The sequence below is a fragment of the Carettochelys insculpta genome, chromosome 13 (assembly GCF_033958435.1).
Source record: "Carettochelys insculpta isolate YL-2023 chromosome 13, ASM3395843v1, whole genome shotgun sequence".
Classification (NCBI taxonomy): Eukaryota; Metazoa; Chordata; order Testudines; family Carettochelyidae; genus Carettochelys; species Carettochelys insculpta.
Genome location: NC_134149.1, coordinates 36556890 through 36575052, shown reverse-complemented (window position 1 = coordinate 36575052; position 18163 = coordinate 36556890). Strand labels below are relative to the sequence as shown.

Here is an 18163-nt window from a genome sequence, read left to right as displayed (position 1 = left end):
TTCTGTGGTCCTTCAGGCCTTTGTGGACAGCTGGGGCCACCTCTTGGACATTTATGTTGGCTGGCCTGGCAGCACCCACGATGCCCGGGTGTTCAGAAATTCAGGCCTGTGCCCCTGGCTGGAGGCAGGGACCTCCATCCCCCAGTGGGAGATCCCTGTGGGGGACACCACTGTGCCCCTCTGCGTTGTTGCAGATGCGGCGTACCCTCTCCGGCCCTGGCTCATGCACCCTTACACGGGCCATGTCACAGCCAGCCAGGAGTGGTTCAACACACGCTTGAACCATGCACGCCAGGTGGTCTAGCGCACTTTCGGCCACCTCAAAGGGCACTGGAGGTGCCTCCTCACCCACCTTGATGCAGGCCTCACCAACATCCCCAGGTTGTGGGCACGTGCAGCGCACTCCACAACCTGGTGGAGAGCAAGGGAGAGGCCTTCTTCCAGGGCTGGGCTGTGGAGGCTGGCAGGGCTGACGTCCAGCCACCTGCTGCCCCCAGTCGCCAGGTCGACCCTGAGGGGATCCGGGTCCGGGAGGCCCTGCAGGCCCATTTTGACCAGGCTGTGGGGTGAACGCTGGCAAGGCCAGCTGTGGGTGAGCCACCGACTGCACCCACCCATCCTCCATAACACTCCCTGCCCCCAAGCCCACACCACAGAGCACCCGAAAGCACACACCCCCAGCACACTTCTGTGCAATAAAATGGAATTTTTTTAAACAAAACCCTGCAACCTTGTATTATTAATTATTAAAACAGAAGAATAAGGGGGGAACTATGTACATGGGGGGGAAGGTACAAAACAGGGGTAGAACAAAAACTATTTACAAAGATGGGGGAAATGTCCAAAGGAGGGGGCCTTGGGGGGCAACGTCCTCGGCCACGCACCCCTATAGTCCTGCGCCTGGTGTTGGGGGGCACGACCCATGTCTCGGCCACAGGCCCGGTCAAGGCTGCGTGGGGGCCGGGAGAACCAGTAGATAGGGCAGGGCGGAGTCTGGAGGCCCATGGTCCCCCTCGATGGCAGGCCCCAGGATGGCTGATGGTGGAGGAACGGCAGTTGGAGTGGCAGGCGGAGCAGTGGGCGGAGCGGCGGGGGGAGGGGGGGGGTGGGAAAGTGCTGTGTGATGGCATTGAATGTGCACATGAAGGCCCCCCAAGCCTCCTGGTGCCAGGCCAGCACTCGTTCCTGGAGATGGCGCCGCCACTCCTGCACCTGCGGGCGCTGCTGGGACACCTCCAGCTGACGCCGGAGGGTGGCAAGCAGCTGGGGGTCCATGGATGCCCACAGATGGCTCCGCCGCTGTCGGGCTCGTCCTGGGGCTGGTCCATGTTCCGCCGAGGGGCTGGCCTGGTGGGATGGCCCTGGTGGGCTCTCCGGGACCACAGACGGTGCGATGGTAATCTCCGGGCCCTCCGATGGTGCAGCTGCGGAACAGATGGGGGAAGAAGAGTGGAGACAGCCATTAGTCTGGGCCCTGACCCATGGCCCTTGTCCCCCTGCCCCTCTGCTGCTGGTTCCCCATCCCTGTCCCCCGGAGGTGCTGCTGATGATGATGATGGGTGCCCAACCCCTCCGCCGGGGGACCCTAGGTTCCACTCCCAACAGCCCCAGGGATGGGGCATGGCGCTGTCCTGCTGGGGGCAGGGGCTGATGGACTCTTCTGAGGGACATGCCACTGCTGTCCTCGGGGCCATGGTCATCTGGGTGCGTGGAGGGCCCTGGTCATGTCTCTTGTCCTCACCCCTTAACCCCGGGGGTGTGCACCAGGAGGGTACATACCTGACACTCCGCTCCCATGGTCGGGGGACACCCATTGGGCAGACACCCTGCTGGAGCTGTGGGAGGGGAGGACGATCTGGAGCCCCCTGTCGCTGGAGGCCCCCGCCTCCTCTTCCGGTGTCCCAGGTGTGGGCTCCTGGGAGGGCCCCTGGGGTGCAGGGCTGGCCTCCGGGGCGGAGTCCGTCTCCGGGGCCTGCTGGGGCTCATCAGCCAATGTGTCAAGGGTGGCCGGGGGGGAGGAGGTGTACCAGGGGCCCAGGATGGACCTGAGCTCCCTGTAAAAGGGGCAAATGGTGGGGGTGGCCCCAGATCTGCTGGCCGTGTCCCGGGCCCGGGCATAACCCTGCCGCAGCCCCTTTCCCTTACTCCTGACGTGGTCAGGAGTACAGGCAGGGTGACCCCGGGGCAGTCAGGCCCTCGGCCAGCCGAGCGAACGCATCCACGTTCTGCCTCTTGCTCCCCATTACCTGGAGCACCTCCTCCTCACCCCAGAGCCCCAGCAGGTCCTGGATCTCGGCCTCCATCCAGGAGGGGCCCCACTGCCTCTTCCCCCACTGCCTGGCAGGCTGGGAGCCCTGGGTCCCCTGGTGGGGGTGCCCTGTGGGCGCTTGGGGGGCTGGCTGGATGACATGGGGTGCAGCATGGTGGCTTGGGGCTGCTGAGGGATGTGCAGGCTGGGCACGTGGCAGTGCTGCTGCCTGCACGAGCTCTCAGCTTCCTGCACAGGAAATAAGGGGACGGGGAGCTTTAAGGGTCTGCTGCACTCGGCAACCATAGAGCTCAGGGGTTGGAGAGAGCATCTCTCAACCCCTCAGCTGATGGCCGCCATGGAGGACCCCGCTATTTCGATGTTGCAGGATGCAGCTCGTCTACACATGCCCTACTTTGACGTTGTGAGGATAGCGACTTATGTCGAAATAGCCGGCTAGTGTAGACGCGGATCATGAGAGATAACCTGTTCTTGCTGGGTTTTCAAACTCCAGAGCTTTTCATTGAAATATGTGGAGGTTCAAGTAATAAGAATTCAAGCTTTGAAGCAATTGCCCTTGAATACTAATGACTTATACAGTAGGCCTTTCAAGTCGACTCTCTTAGGCTATATGTACAGTACAGCGATCTTTTGAAAGAAGCCCTTCTGGAAGCTATCTTCCAGAAGAACCTCTTTGAAAAGAGTGTGTCCACACAAAAAAAACTGGATCAAAAGCGTGATCTGCTCTTTCAAAAGAGAGAGTGCACTCAGCACCTGTTCTTTTAAAACAACAGGCCAGGGATCGAAAAATCAGGCCCCAGGAGGATTGCTCTTTCAAAAAAAAAAGGAGGGGGGGCGCTGCGGGGTATCTACACACACTTTCTTTCTAAATAAGCTTTCAAAAGAAGGCACTCTTCCTGAAACAGGTGTGGAAGAGCACTTTTGAAAGGAGCACCTTGTTCTTTCGATTTAATTTCAAAAGAAACTTTTTTGTGTGGATGTTCTGCTGGTTATTTTGAGAGATCCCCTTCTTCGAAAAATATTTTGAAAGAACTTGCTAGCATAGATGAAGCCTTAGAAACCTACAGAAGGATGAGCATTAGCCTCTGTGCAGGAACCTGCTTCAAAGAGTGGCTGTGACTTGTGCTAGCTTTCACTATGATTGACAATCCATCAGAGAGATTGCCAGTCACTTGATTTGCCATCATGTGCAGCAGAGAAAGGTTTGGAAGGATTCATTTTTAATTGGTAAATTTCAGCGAACACCGGCACCAAAAGTGATAAAATGTCACTGATACTTAAAATTTGCAGATAGGCAAAGTAAGAAAATTGCTGCTTGAGATTCATTTATTTATTTATTTTAAGATATTTACTTTGTGTGTAGTACCTGTGATGTTGACTAGTTATTTTTTAATTGCTGTGAAGCTTGAGCTGTTTGAATCTCTGTATTTACTCATTACATAATTGTCTGACAACCTCCCTCACACCCACCCGACCGAATTTTCTACAGCTGTTCCTTGAGTGTAATGTGTAATATTTTTATTTTTTAAAAGAAATCCAGTTATATTGAGCCTAAATGTCAGCTGAAAAATAAACAAAAAATACACAATTTACCTCTAAAAGGTATTTTTGTAAAATTGCAAATATATATTTGTGGTCAGTTTAAAGTTTTTGTGGTCTTGATGAGTTACCATGAAATAAAAGGGTGCAGCTACTGACAACATGTACAGTACAGATTTTCCTTTGTGTATTTAGTGCTCGTGTATTTTATTGATTACATGCTTTGACAGCTCACATCATGACTATGCAGCTATTCATTTGGGAACCTCAAGACACTAGATGGAATATTAGACTTATGAATTACTCAAGAGTTTCATGCTAAAAATACAGATGCAGCTGAGAGAGTTTGGGACTCTGCCAACTGAATTTAGTAATAAGTAATCCAGACGTCACAAGGCTTTTAATCATAGAAAGCACCCAGGCAACTCCCTGTTGGCAAATACACCCTTGCTGAGAAATTATCACATTACACAGCCATTTGTAAATACTTCAATGTAATCATTGGGGTATATCTCAAGGGATTCAGAAAGAAACATAGAATGGTCTATGAAGAACAAGGAAACAAGAAGTCTGGCAGCACCTTAAAGACAAATAAATGTATTTATTATCTAATGAGCTTTCATGGTTAAGACCCACTTCTTCCGATTTTCAGATTGAAATGAACAATTAGTCTTGGCAGAACTTACTTTTTATAACTTTGACAGATATTTATCTTTGAGCATTTTTTCTCTTATGTACAATCATAGGCTCTTGACTTCCATTTTTATCAGTTTAAATTATCACAGCTGCAGAAAACTGGGGAGGGGGCAATTTAATGACATTGATATTCAAAATGTCAAGCTTTATAATCATTAAAACAGAAAGTGTAAAATACACAAAGTAAATATCCACAAACCACACTCTAACCAGATCTCATGTAGCATTTTTCTTACTTTACATATGCACATACTATTAGCAACAAAAATATTTTTTCATTGATATTATTAAATATGACTGTTCTTTTTACCATGCATGCATGCCAATGTCAGGGCCCTAATCAGCACTCATTTGCTCATCACTTATGCACAATCAGAGAAGAGTATAGTTAGCCATGGGAACAAAGCATTGAAGAATATGATAGTCTCCATCTCTTCAAGTCTTTAAATAAAGACTAGATGTAATTTTATTTGTAATGCTATAACTCAAACTGAATTTTATGAGTTTCATGCAGAAATTACTGGGTGAGGTTCTGGTGGCTTTTGTATTGCAGGAAATCTGCCCAGTTGATTATAGTGACCCTTTTGGACTTTTATATTGCTAGACATTTTCATTCACTTCAAGTATCAGAGGGGTTGTTGTGTTAGTCTGTATGCACAAAAGCAATTAGAAGTCCTGTGGCACCTTATAAACGAACAGATTTTTTGGAGCTTTCGTGAGTAAAGACCTACTTCATCAGATGCATCTGATGCAGTGGGTCGTTGCCCAGGAAAGCTTATGCTCCAAAAAATCTGTTAGTCTCTAAGGTGCCACAGGACCTCTCATTGCTTTTTCTGCCTTCAAGGGGATTATTTTGTTTTGAAGGAGTACTATTCAGGACTTGTGTGTGTATTATATCCTGGTAACTGTCCTTTTTGGGGAAAGGAAGTAGATTCAGGCTATGTCAACAGTAAGTTATTGTAGCAGTTATTAAGCTGTAACCCCATTTCCTGAGAAGACAAGCGCCCACACAAGTGGAGAGGGAAAAAAAACAGCAAAGATACAAAATGTATTGTCTCTTTATGGTGTTGACTAGTGCAGTCTCACTACAAGAAAACCATAGGCATATTGTACCCAGACTTATCAGTCACTCTGAAACCCACCAGATATGTACCAGCATTGGGCTGTTCAGGAAAAACTTCTTTTTAGCTACCTCTTTCTAGTAAAAGGATTACAGCAGTTTTCAAAATTTATCATTAGAGCTGACTAAGCCAAAGCCTTACCACACAAAGGCTGTGTCCAGACTAGCACCCCCTTTAGAAAGGTGGATGCTGATGAGATACTTCGAGATATCCTAATGAGGCACTGCAATGAATATGCAGTGCCTCATTATCATAATGGCCACTGCAGCCCTTCAAAAGGAACCTGAACACTTCAAAATTCCCTTATTTGGCTATAGGAATAAGGTGATTTCAAAATGTGTGGGATCCTTTAGAAAAGGACCCCATGTAGATAAGCTGCATTGCAGCACCTCATTAGCATATCCCGAAGTGTCTCATTACCATCCTTTTGGAAAGGGGGTGCTAGTGTAGACAGAGCCAGAAGGTAAAAAAGAGACAGGATGGAGAGGAAATAAGATCATGTGGGAAAGGATACATATGTGAAGAGGAGCAAACGCTCCCCAGCTGGTGTTTCGATTTTAGCTGGAGCCAAAAGAGGTTGTGGTGCCGTTAGGTTCCCTTTCTCAGGCTTGGTCTGATCAGGGCATCTCTTGGGATTGTGATGAAGAAGGTCTGGAGTCCCAAGAGATGGCTAGCAGCTGCTGTTTCTTCTAAATTTTCCCAAATCTCTTTTACTACTACTACTTTACCCTTGTACTCTGTGTGGATCATAGGTCATCTACAAGTCTCCTCCACTTCACTCTAATTTGGGACAAAACTTCTAGCTGGCTCCAGGAGTACCCCAGTTATTGTCCTTTAATCTAGTAGCCCTTCTCCATTTTGTCCAAGGTCTTCCTCTTCTGTGTTTTCTTTGGGGTTCCATGTGAGAACTTGATGGACTATGCTGGATGTTGATTTTCTGAGAGTGTGGCCTAGCCATCCCCATTTTCTTCTCTTGATTTCAATGTCAATTGGTTCTTGTCCTGCTCTGTTTGAAAGCTCCTCATTTTCGACAAAGTCTTGTCATTTGATGTGAAGGATGTATCTCAGGCATGTGTTTATGAATGTCTGTAGCTTGTGATTTGAAGACTTTAGTACAGCAGGTCTTGCATCCATACAAGAGCACACTCTTCACATTTTTGTTGAAGAGCCACAGTTTTGTCTTCACAGGTATTTGTGAATTTTGTAGGGGATGGAGAAGCTTGAATGGAGCTGTTGCTTCCCCTATCCTGGCACTGATATCTTTATATGTTCCTCCATCTATACTCATAATACTCCCCAAGTAGGTGAACTACTCCACATCTTCCAGGTCATCCCCTCCCAGTGTGATGATGGTATTGTTGGACTGGTTGATCCTCTTTGTCTTGGTCTTTCACTTGTTAATGCTCAGTCAAGTCACTGAGGCAGCTTTTTCTAGTGTTGTGACCTTTCCTTTCGCTCTTTCATGTTGTTGTGAAAGGAGGGTGACATCATCAGTAAAATCAATGTTTTCTAACTGTGTGAAAAGTGTTCACTGAATGCCTCGTTGATGGCCATCTGCTGTCCTGTTCATAACCCAGTCCATTGAGATCAAGGACAGGAAAGGTGACAATAGGCACCCTCGTTGCTCTCCCGACGGTATGCTGAAGGATTCTGTCAAGGCATCATTGTGAACATCTTGGCATGTTGAGGGTTCATATGTTGAATGAATCAAGTTAATAATTTTGGATGGGCAAATATATTTTATTTGTAAAAATGCCCCAAAAGGAATGTTGAATGGACTAGACCTCCAGTCATTATTTTGTCCACTAACAGGCTTAATTTCAGACACACCAATTCATTGACTTCCAGTCCCCTACTTCCTTTCTACCAGATATAAGCATAATACAGTACTTGAATAATATCAGGAAAAGCTTTTCTAATACATTAGTTCAGTTTTGTCTGTGTCCTTGCTACATCATCTCTTAAATAATCTCATATTAATGTTTATTATAATGACTTACAAACTTTCACTTATTACACTTGTGCTTACAATTAGAATACACCTCTTGGCCCAATTGTAACATCAGTTCAGGTCCTTGGCTGCTCCATAGTCCATTCATACGGTATGATCAAGTTATGGCAGTGGTCTGAGGGCAGCCTTTGGGCATCAGCACTTCATGCTGTATTCCACCTCTGTTCTGGTGTCTGTGTTTGCAAGATGATCTCGAACATGAGCCTTTCCATCATACACAATCCTGTGCTGGGGAATCCTGATCAGTGACAGCTGCAATTAGGTCTTCTTGGAACCTGGTAAGTAATTTTACCCTTTTAAAAAAACCAGCAGAACCTTTTTATTTGAACTTTATTAACTTTTTGTTTGTTAAATAAAACAGGAAACAGATTTGTTTGGGGTTGAAACATCTTGTTTCATTCTTGGTTTTTGTTTATCCACTTCTTCCCTGCCTTTGACTGTCTTGCTCCTTTGTTTCTTTTTTCTTCCCTTGAAGATAGGTAACATGAACAGCGCAACCCACCTTGTGGTTTTCCAAACTCCCAAACAGTCTTCCTTAAATTAAAATGAATGTTGTTTTTTTGGTAAAACCTCAGTAGAAATGAACATTTTCCATGGATCTCTCCCAGCTCTGGCTGAAATCCCTTATGTCTACGAGGAGTGCCTATACTTCTGGAAAAAGGCCCCTTTGAATTCACTCTTTTACTGATCACCATCTGTCTGAATGACAACCCCTGCGTCTTGTACCTTAACTCTGCAAGGTATACGACCATTTTTAGTTCTTTTGTGATTTAGATGACTTTCTTCTGTCTTCCACTGCTCTCTTAATTTATTGGAAGCTTATCACCATAGAAGGCAGCAGCACACCTGCTGAAGCATTCAACTGTAGTATGAATGTGCTAACTTTTAGTATTATCTGGCATACTGATTTACCTGGTTTCATTCAATATAGCCTTATGCTAGCATGCCTCTTCAGAAACATTTCGACACATGTTGTCCAGTCATGTAATTATGAGAATAATAATGGAAAGGAAGCAGAGGAGTTTTTATCCTTTTTATAATTTTAAAGCCACAGGACACACAGCAGTCAAGAACATAATGGAGCTGGAATATAAACAGGTCTGAACATAATGGAGCTTCCTGAAAATTTCCACCCAGTAAACTTAAGATTCATCTGTAAGTATTGCCATGCCTACAGCTTCAAAGGTCATGGGTGCTCACAGCGTGTACATTTTGTGGAGCCTTCTAGGCTCTGGGATGGGGCCAAAATGAGAGGGTCAGTGTGGGAGGGGGCTACCAGGAAGTAGGCTTGGGGTCTGGAGTCTGGGTGGGAGGGAATGTGCAGGAGCCAGCTGGGGCTGTGGGTCTGACAAGGAAGGGGTGCAGGAGGGTGGTGGGGAACTGGGCAGTAGGAGACCTGAGGAGTGGGCTGCGGTGTGCAATCTGAGTGGAAGGAAGGGTGCAGGAAAGTTTGGAGTAAAGGGTCTGGAAGTGAGGGGTCAGGGTGGGGGTGAGGCATCTGGGAGGGAAAGGGCAGGACCATGGTGGGGTTGGAGAATTGGGGTGCGGGACAGAGTGCAGAAAGGGAGTGGGATTAGGTATTTAGGCAGGAAGGAGGATGCAGGACCAGTTTAGGGGTGTGAGGTCTGGATGATGGAGGTGCAGCTTATCTGTGCAGTACCCCAATGATGCACATGACTCTGTGCCCCCACTTCCAATTTCCAGGTGCTACCCTCTGCTGCTCTGATTGGCTGGAATTCCAGACAATCAGAGGAGTGGGATAAAGCCTCCAGGTAGCACTGTCACTGCAGCTCCTGTTCTCCTTTCCCCTGCTGGGGGAACAGCAGCAAGGAGCAGTGCTGCACAAAGCTGCTTCCTGCACCTCCCCCCGCCAGCCCCAGCCCCCACAATTCCACCCCGTGGCAGAGCCCTTGGGCCAGATCCAGATGCAGCTTGCTTTACACCCACCTGTCACACAGTTGGGATGTGGAACGCTGACCAGTGGTTATCCACCCCTGGTTTAGATCTTCTGATTTGCTATCTTGTATGTTTTTATTCACCAGACTAAGCACAGACCCTGCGAAAGCAAAGCTCGCTTGTGTAACACAGTGATCTTTTGCTGGTTAATTATTACTTTTGTGAGTTAGTGCTGAGAAGAACTGACTCCATAACCTCCTCTGAGCAGGTCCTGTCTCTCACTTGCTGCCTTGTACAGGCTCACTGTACTTAAACCATAATAATCAGCAGTGGCTTTATTTCTTATGTTTTATCAATATCAGAAATTGCCCCACAAAGTCCCAGTGATGAGAAAATTTTCTCATTACATTTTTCATAAATAATTGGGCTTACTGCCTTTGAATCTATCTCCGTCCTGTTCTTTGGTAGCAAAGGGTACCATAAATGATACTTGAAGCTGCTTATTAGATAAAGGAAACATTCTGCAGCAATACATTGCTGTCTGTTTACAGAGTCGAGGTCCCTTCCTCCTGTGAGACTTATCTTTATAATGGCAGTCATTTTTAACATGCACAATTTTTTTTGCAAACATGACATGCACTATCTCTGTAATAACAATCATTTGGCTTATGATTTAAACCATTACAACAGTGTCCCAAGCTGTGAGCCACAACGACTATCTTCACTTTTATGTTGTTTACTGCTCTGTTGGTATGTTGACATTTTGTAACTGTTGGCTACTTCCACATCAACAGTGATTTCATAAAACCATAGCAGAAATAAAGAACAGCTTCAGACAAGAGTCACTGCTGAAATGCTTCACTAGACGTGACACAGACTAATTGATCTTCCAAGCTTTTTGCTTGGATATTGGATTAATTGAATCAATCGTGGTTTAAATTAAACAATAAATTGTGCAAATTGATGCTGTCTGTTCGAGGTACACAATATATTTTAAAACTGGTCTCAAAAACGCAATTGATGAAGGTCAATTAAACAACAAGAAATAGAGGGGATCACTCATGCTTTCCTATAAGCTATGCAATTTATTGAAAATGAATGACGCACAGTCTCCTTTTGATGGCACGGTGGATCTCTCGTTTAACATACAGCATTGCTTCTGCTCCCCACAGTATCCCATTGGCCTCAGCAGACTCACAGAAATACAAAGCATGAGGGAGGTAGTAACAGACTTGTGATCTGAGACAGCCACAGATCCCTGCTATATTAGTGTGGATTATGGCATCACACCATGTATCCTGTATCTTCAGTGAGAGAAAGTGAGGGAGACTTAGAAGAGCCATATTGCATGGATTAAATTCCAAGCTCTGCCTTCAGGGACTCTGTCCAGCCTGGCATCTGACCCACATACCGAGGTATATGGTTTTGCAAATTATTTCATGCTATGATCTGGTTCTTTAGCTCAAACGGTATGGACTCATGCTTTCTAAAGAACTTCTGTCTACATAGAGGAATTCAGATGGGGTTAAAAAAATGAGAGGTGGCACCTTATAGACTAGAAGATATTTTGGAGCATAAGCTTTTGTGGGCAAAGACCCACTTCATCAGATGCAATGTAGTGGACATCACAGAGGTCTAATTATACAAGCTTATGAAAAAGAGGGAGTCCCCACCAAGAGGAATGCCAGAGTTCACAAGGCCAATTCAGTCAGGGGGGATGTGGCCCACTTCCAGCGGCTGATGTGGAGAAGTGAACACCAAGAGAGGAGAAACTGCTTTTGTAGTTGGCCAGCCACTCTCAGTCTCTGTTCAATCCTTTATTGATAGTGTCAAATCTGAAAATGAATCATAGCTCTGCAGTTTCTCCTTGGAGTCGGTTTTCAAAGAGTTTTTGTTGCAGGATGGCTACTTCTAAATCTTCTGCTGAGGGTCCATAGAGATTAAAGGGTTCTTCTACAGGTTTTTGCATGTTACCATTCCTGATATCTGATTTGTGTCCATTTATTCTTTTAAGTAGAGACCGTCCAGTTTGGCCAATGTATATGACAGAGGAACATTGTTGGCATAAAATGGCATATATTACATTTGTGGATATGCACGTGAATGAACCCTGATGGTGTGGTTGATATGGTTAGGTCCTGTGATGGTGTTGTTGGTGTAGATATGTAAGCAGAATTGGCACCTTGGTTTGTTGCAGGGACTGGTTCCTAACTTGGAGTTACTGTTGTGTTGTTGCCGGTGAGAATGTGTTTCAGGTTGGTGGGCTGTGTGTACGTGAGCACTGGCCTGTCCCCCAAGGTCTGTGAGAATGAAGGATCCTTGTCCAGGATGGGTGGTAGATTACCGATGATCCACTGGAGATGTTTTTGTTGGGGATTGTATGTGATGGTCAATGGTGTCCTATTGTTTTCCTTGTTGGTCCTGTCTTGTAGCAGATGGCTTCTAAGTACACATCTGGCTCTCCTAATCTGTTTCTTTACTTCCTTAGGTGGGTATTGTAGTTTCAGAAAAGATTGGTAAAGGTCTTGTAGGTGTTTATCTCTGTCTGAGGGATTGGAGCAAATGCGGTTGTACCTTAGTACTTAGCTGTAGACAGTGGATTGTGTGGTGTGCCCTGGATGGAGGCTGGCAGCATGTAGGTAAACAAAGCAGTCATTGGTTTCCAGTATAGGGTGGTGTTTATGTGGCCATCACTTACTTGCATTATAATGTCCAGGAAGTAGATCTCTTATGTTAGGGGACCTTATCTCCCTGTCCCAAATATGGGACAGGGAGATATGGAGTGGGAGGGGTGTCTTCGCCCAGCTCCACCAAGCCGCGGGGATCTGGGAAGGAGGCGGCAGCCCCTGGCCTTCTCCACAAGCCTCAGGGAAGTGATAGCCCCCAGCCCTCCCTCTGAGCCCTGGGGAAGCAGCAGCCCTCAGTGCTCCCGAAGCCCCAGGAAAGCAGTAGCTGCTGGCCTTCCCTGGGAGCCCCAAGGAAGTGGCAGGGATGTGGCAGCCACCCACACTTCCCCAAGGCTTGGAGGTGCTCTCCGGTCAGCAGCTGCTCCTGCACAGCTGCTGGTGGAAAAGTCAGTGGTGGGGAGGGCCCAAAGAAGGGACAATAAGTCCCGTTTAGAAAAATAAGTAGGGACACCTTTTGGGCCTGTCCCACCAAAAATAGGACGAATGATCACCTTATCTTGTGTAGACTGGTCCAGGCTGAGGTTGATGGTCAGGTGGAAACTGCTGAAATCACAGTGGAACTCTTCAAGATCCTCCTTCCCATGGGTCCAGATGATGAAGATGTCATCAATGCAGCACAAGCAGAGGAAGGGTGCTGGGGGACAAGAGCTGAGGAAGTGTTGGTCCAGGTCAGCCACAAAAATGTTGTCATTCTGTGGGACCATGTGGGTGCAACTGATTTGAAAGTATAAATTGTCCTCAAATCTGAAATCGTGGGTGAGGACAAAGCCGCAAAGCTCCACCACCAATTGTGCCTTGGCCTCATCAGGGGTACTGGTCCTGACAGCTTGGAGTCCATCTTCATGTGGGATATTGGTGTGAAGGGCCTCTCCGTCCTTGGTGGCCAGGATGGTGTTTTCAGGGAGGTCATCAGTGTATTGTAGTTTCCTCAGGAAGTCCATGGTGTCTTGAAGATAGCTGGAAATTCTGGTGGCATAGGGATGAGGTATATTGTACATGCTGTTTGTACTCACTAGGAGAAAAATCTGATCTCGAAATCAGGACTAAAAGCCAAGGATGTTATTCCCAGTGCTCCACTGAAGTATCTTGCATATACTCTGAACATGTGTTATGTTTACCTTCATGGTCTGGTCTACAGAGAATAGCAGCATATTCTTTCGTACCTCCTTATTTATCCCTAAACTCTGTCAATTTGCAATAGCTAAAGTGGAAGAGGTCTGAGCTCTGGATTAAAAGGTTGTGTCTTCACACTTTGACTGTTACAGAGGGGCAGTGTTCAAATGAATATGTGTTATGCACACCGACCATGTTAAAAGAAGATTATGGGTATTTAAAGCCTGTGAAACTTAACATTTGGCCCTTCTGTTCATGTGCATTAAGATAGTCATTGCTTACATAGATTCATAACTTTTACCTTCTGCAGGAGTGCCCTCATTTGGTACATAGAATGGACCATGCTTTTTTAATGACCATGCTTGTTTAATGAAAGGTCAGTATGTGGTGCTCAGTATAACAGTGTTCAAACTCTGCTCTGAAGAGAAATTATTAGTTATCTCATGGGTTCTACTAAGTCACTCATAATCATAAGCGTGTGACTATGTCACAAATATGACTACATTTATTTTCACAACAGCCCTATGAGATTAGGGGCATCATCTAGTGCTCTTTTTTTAACACAGAAAAACTGAGGCAAAGAAAGATTAAGTTTCTACTAATTCTCAGGCACTTAAGACCTGATTTTTTCAGAGTACTTAACATTAAATAGTACTTCCTGTGTTCAAAGCAGAAGTCTCACTGATATTAGCCGCATCTGAGAGTATACTTCTCTAAATTAGACCCCTTCATGTTAATGTAACCGCGCCCCCAGTGGACTTGAACCTGGAATTTCTGGAGCTTAATGAAGGAGCTTCTACAGTTTGATCAAAAACCTGTCTGAGTCTCAGCAAAGGCTTCAGAAGATATTCATTCTTTCTCTGTGTGAGTGGTCTAGGTGCCGCTACATGGGACAATTAACCACACCTAGATGCATATTACATTAAGTCAGGCATCCGGAGAGCACCTCCAAGCCTCAGGGAAGCGGGGGAAGTGTGGGTGGCTGCCGCATCCCTGCCACTTCCGTGGGGCTCCCAGGGAGGGCCAGCAGCTACTGCTTTCCTGGGGCTTCGGGAGCACTGAGGGCTGCTGCTTCCCCAGGGCTCAGAGGGAGGGCTGGGGGCTATCACTTCCCTGAGGCTTGTGGAGAAGGCCAGGGGCTGCCGCCTCCTTCCCAGCTCCCCGCGGCTTGGTGGAGCTGGGAGAAGCCACCTCTCCCCCTCCATATCTCCCTGTTTCATATTTGGTCACACCGTTAGTGACCCTCTCAGAATAGTTTAATTTACATGAATTCATGGGTGTCAGAAAGGAACTTTGTAGTAGCGACAAGGATAGAACCCATTCAACTGCTTTGGACCCAAGACTCTTCTTTCTCTTCTTGCAATCTACAGCCCCATTCACTACAAACCATCCAGCTTCCTCAGTAAATAAACTGTCTACAGACAACAGCTCCCAGATTACAGAACATCCTGTACACTGAATGAGGCAGGAAGCCTGGCATGGGAAAGGGGTAAGTTCATGATTATGCTGTGAAAGACTCTATCATAACACATGTAAAAAAGGTGGCCAGAAAAGCAAATTCTAGAATTAAGCTAATTTTTGAGTGTTTTGTTTTACAGCTGGAATTGTGTTCTTTAAAAGTAATTTTAAAAGTTACCACTTCCCTGAAATGTCATTCTGCCAGCTGGGAGGAGAGGAAATGGCAGGTGCAAAGCCACTGCCTCACCCACTAGGTTGAGTCTGCTGGCCTGATCCAGTCCCATTTGGTTAATCGGGCCCACCCTAGGTTTTAAAAAATGAAAAAAGAAGCAGAATCATATTGACCTCCACATGGTCATCAGCACATTTGGAACCTTAAGATCTACTACATAGACCTCTGCCAACACTTGAGCTAACAGAGAAACTGTTATTTATAGCAGGTTTTCATCTTCTATGTGGACCAGTGGTAGAATGGGTAGGAAACATCTCAAGCTGGTTTTTACACATGCTTCCTTACAGCAGAGGAATAATGAGACACAGAAACCTTGGATTCTCCTCCTGTCTATGGAGGGGAGAATTTCTACTGGGCACAGACTTCTCCTCCCATTCTCCTCACCCAGCCAGTCTCAGTCTTCTCAGTTGAATCCCAGTCTCCTTGGCCAGCAAGCCTCAGTTCTCCCCCATTCTCAGGCCCTGTCTCAATACTGCAACATTTTTATTTACATGCAGAAGTGGATGTTGGGCTAATGCTGTTTTGCTGGGGCACTTTATTTTTTTTCTTTTGGTTAGTTAGTCCTTTGAAGAGTATTGTACTCTGTATATTTGAGAGAGAAAACAGGGTGGGAGAGATTTTGCCTGGCTAGCTAGAGAATGAAAGATCTTGCCTGTCCAAAGGGGTAGACATGGAATTTATTTAAGATTATTTTATTTAATGAAGTCTCATTTTCAAAGGTATAACACGAGTGCTATTGTGGATTTAAAACCTGGGTGCATTGCTAAATTGCTGTAGAGTTTTATACCATTTCATTTTTATTAATTTTCACAACACTAATGCAAGTGCTATTTGATCTTCTTAAAATTCCAGGACTCTCATGATTACTTAAGAATCCTCACATTTTTTTGGTATGAACCGGGTAGATAGAGAGACAGCTGAAAACATATCCTGTTACCATTAAATGCTAGGAAACAAGAAGGCAAACAGAAGAACCCAAAATGGGGTTGGGGGGGGGCTGATTTGTACTATGTGAATGTTTGGGGGTGGCAATGCTGACCTTTTGTGTGTCACACAGGTCACTATGGCTTGTTTTCAGTGAACGGATGGGGAGGTCTCCATAGGAGGTAAGTTTTCCCCGCCTCTACTTCCTGTTATATACCTGCAAGCTCCTAAAGATGGCACAATGCCCCATACTATCAAGGCTTGTTTGGGTAAAAAGGAAGATGGTTTTTCTAGCTTCTGAATCTCCATAGTAGTCATTCTGTACTTTTTGTGCCCTGTTAATTAGTGTGCTTTAGTAAAAAATGTACATTATCATTTTAAATTTAAGCACCCTCTCTCCCCATTCTGGGCATGAGGAAAACATCATGTAAGATTTCAGCATCACAAAGCCTGGTGTCATGAAAGTGTATTTGTGTGTTTTTTTGGGGAGAGGAAGAAACCTGGAACACTGATTTAGCCCTATTGAAACCTAAGTAATGGGTGGGTGCAATCCCCTTCACAGATGAAAGATCACCCCTACAGAAGAGATCCACTAGACTCAGGAACTCAAATAATTATGGAGGACAACTGAAAAGAAAACAGGCACAAGCATGAAGGTCATAGGGTTAAAATGAGGGAGCCACGAGGGGACAACAACACGGACAGTACCCAATGGTCTCTGAAGGTGTCAAAAACACTTATCCAATAGAGCAGTGTTTCTTAAACTATTTTCCATGGAACAATGGTGTTCTGTGAACAACTTGCATGTGTGCCATAAGTGTCTGCCACTTTTTTGGTATCACACACTGATGGTATATGTTGAAACCAGATACAACTTCATTGTTATGATACCTTATTAAATGACTTCATTTTGTAATTGCTGAGGTGTTCCACATTAAAAATATTATTTGGTGTTTCACGGTCTCAAAAAGTTTAGGAAACATTGCAGTAGAGGAAACATTGGCTTTATTTTTATCTCAAGATTAAAAACTGTTTGTGCTAATGCAGCTGTTGCTCAGCCTGAAAGAAGAAGGAAAAGAAGATAGGGTGAAAACTGTCATTTTCTACATCAAGATTTTCAGATGCGGCATTGAAGCAGACAATGCACTAGATTATATACACAAATACAAAAAGAGCATTTGAACTGCTACAGTGTCAATATGGCAGAAAAGTCCCCTAAACCACTTGTCATCTGTGATACGGACATCAATAATAGTCATTGTCAACCTTCATTAAGTTCAGCTCTTCCATTCTTCTGTCCCTCAGGGTGCCTTTCATTGATATTTTCTTTAGAAAGTGAAGCAGGCCCCCACATCAAGCTGTGCATAAAGTTTAATCCCTTTACTTAGGGCATTTTACTACAAAAGGCACAAATTATTTTTAACTAGTCTTTCTTATTGTACTTCTCCTTAGCATTTAACCTGCTTCCAGATACAGAAGAACTCTCCTGTTTAAAAGCTTTTTTTTAAATACTTAAATTCAGAGAACATGCAAGTATAGAACTACTAGCAAACATGTAAAAAGGAGAAAAATAGGAGCTTATACAGAAATCTAGAATAATCAGTGGTGCACATACAATTCATTTACTACCAATAATTAAGTTATTAGTTTCACAGGGCTTCAAGTAAAAGTCCCATGTTCTCCCTCTTCCCTCCCCATGTTCCTTCCCATGTTACTGGGGCAGGAGTGCTCCCAGTAGGGGAAAAGGCACAGCTGCTATACAGGCTGCTACAGATGAAGGGAAGGCTTATTCTTCAAACCAGTTCTTCTGATGTGGCTGCACTGCCTTCTGCCTCATCCCCAGCCCTTCCATACAGCTGCATCTCCTGAGTCCTGTCTGGGGTCATTATGGCAGTCCTGCCAGAGAACAGGACTGGGGAGAGAGGTGGGACAGCTGTGCCAAAGGACCTGCCAGTGTGGGGTTCTGTTCTTGAGCTCTCCCTGAGCCATGTTGTAAATTCCTCTATAGAGAACATGTCCCTGGCCATGGGCTGTGAGGTTTGTGTGTGCCTTCCACTACCCTTTACCAGATAGCCTCGAGATGTCAAGCAGTTTTAAATTAAAAATAGGATTTATATGGACTTAACAGTCTTCCCCACTAATCTAGGTAAGAATAAATTTAAACTGTAAAATAATTTACTTCATAAAACACTGTTTAGGTAACTATATAACCCAAGT

The 18163-nt window shown here is 45.3% G+C and overlaps 1 long non-coding RNA gene across 1 annotated transcript in view; it reads left to right on the top strand.

Annotated features, from left to right (window-relative positions):
* LOC142020323 (uncharacterized) overlaps nucleotides 1-16128 on the top strand; it is a 48211-nt gene extending 32083 nt beyond the window's left edge. The window contains exons 2-3 of the long non-coding RNA XR_012647361.1: nucleotides 14703-14821; nucleotides 16080-16128. This is a non-coding gene — a long non-coding RNA (uncharacterized LOC142020323). The remainder of the gene's footprint in view (nucleotides 1-14702; nucleotides 14822-16079) is intronic.
* Nucleotides 16129-18163: the final 2035 nt, after the last annotated feature.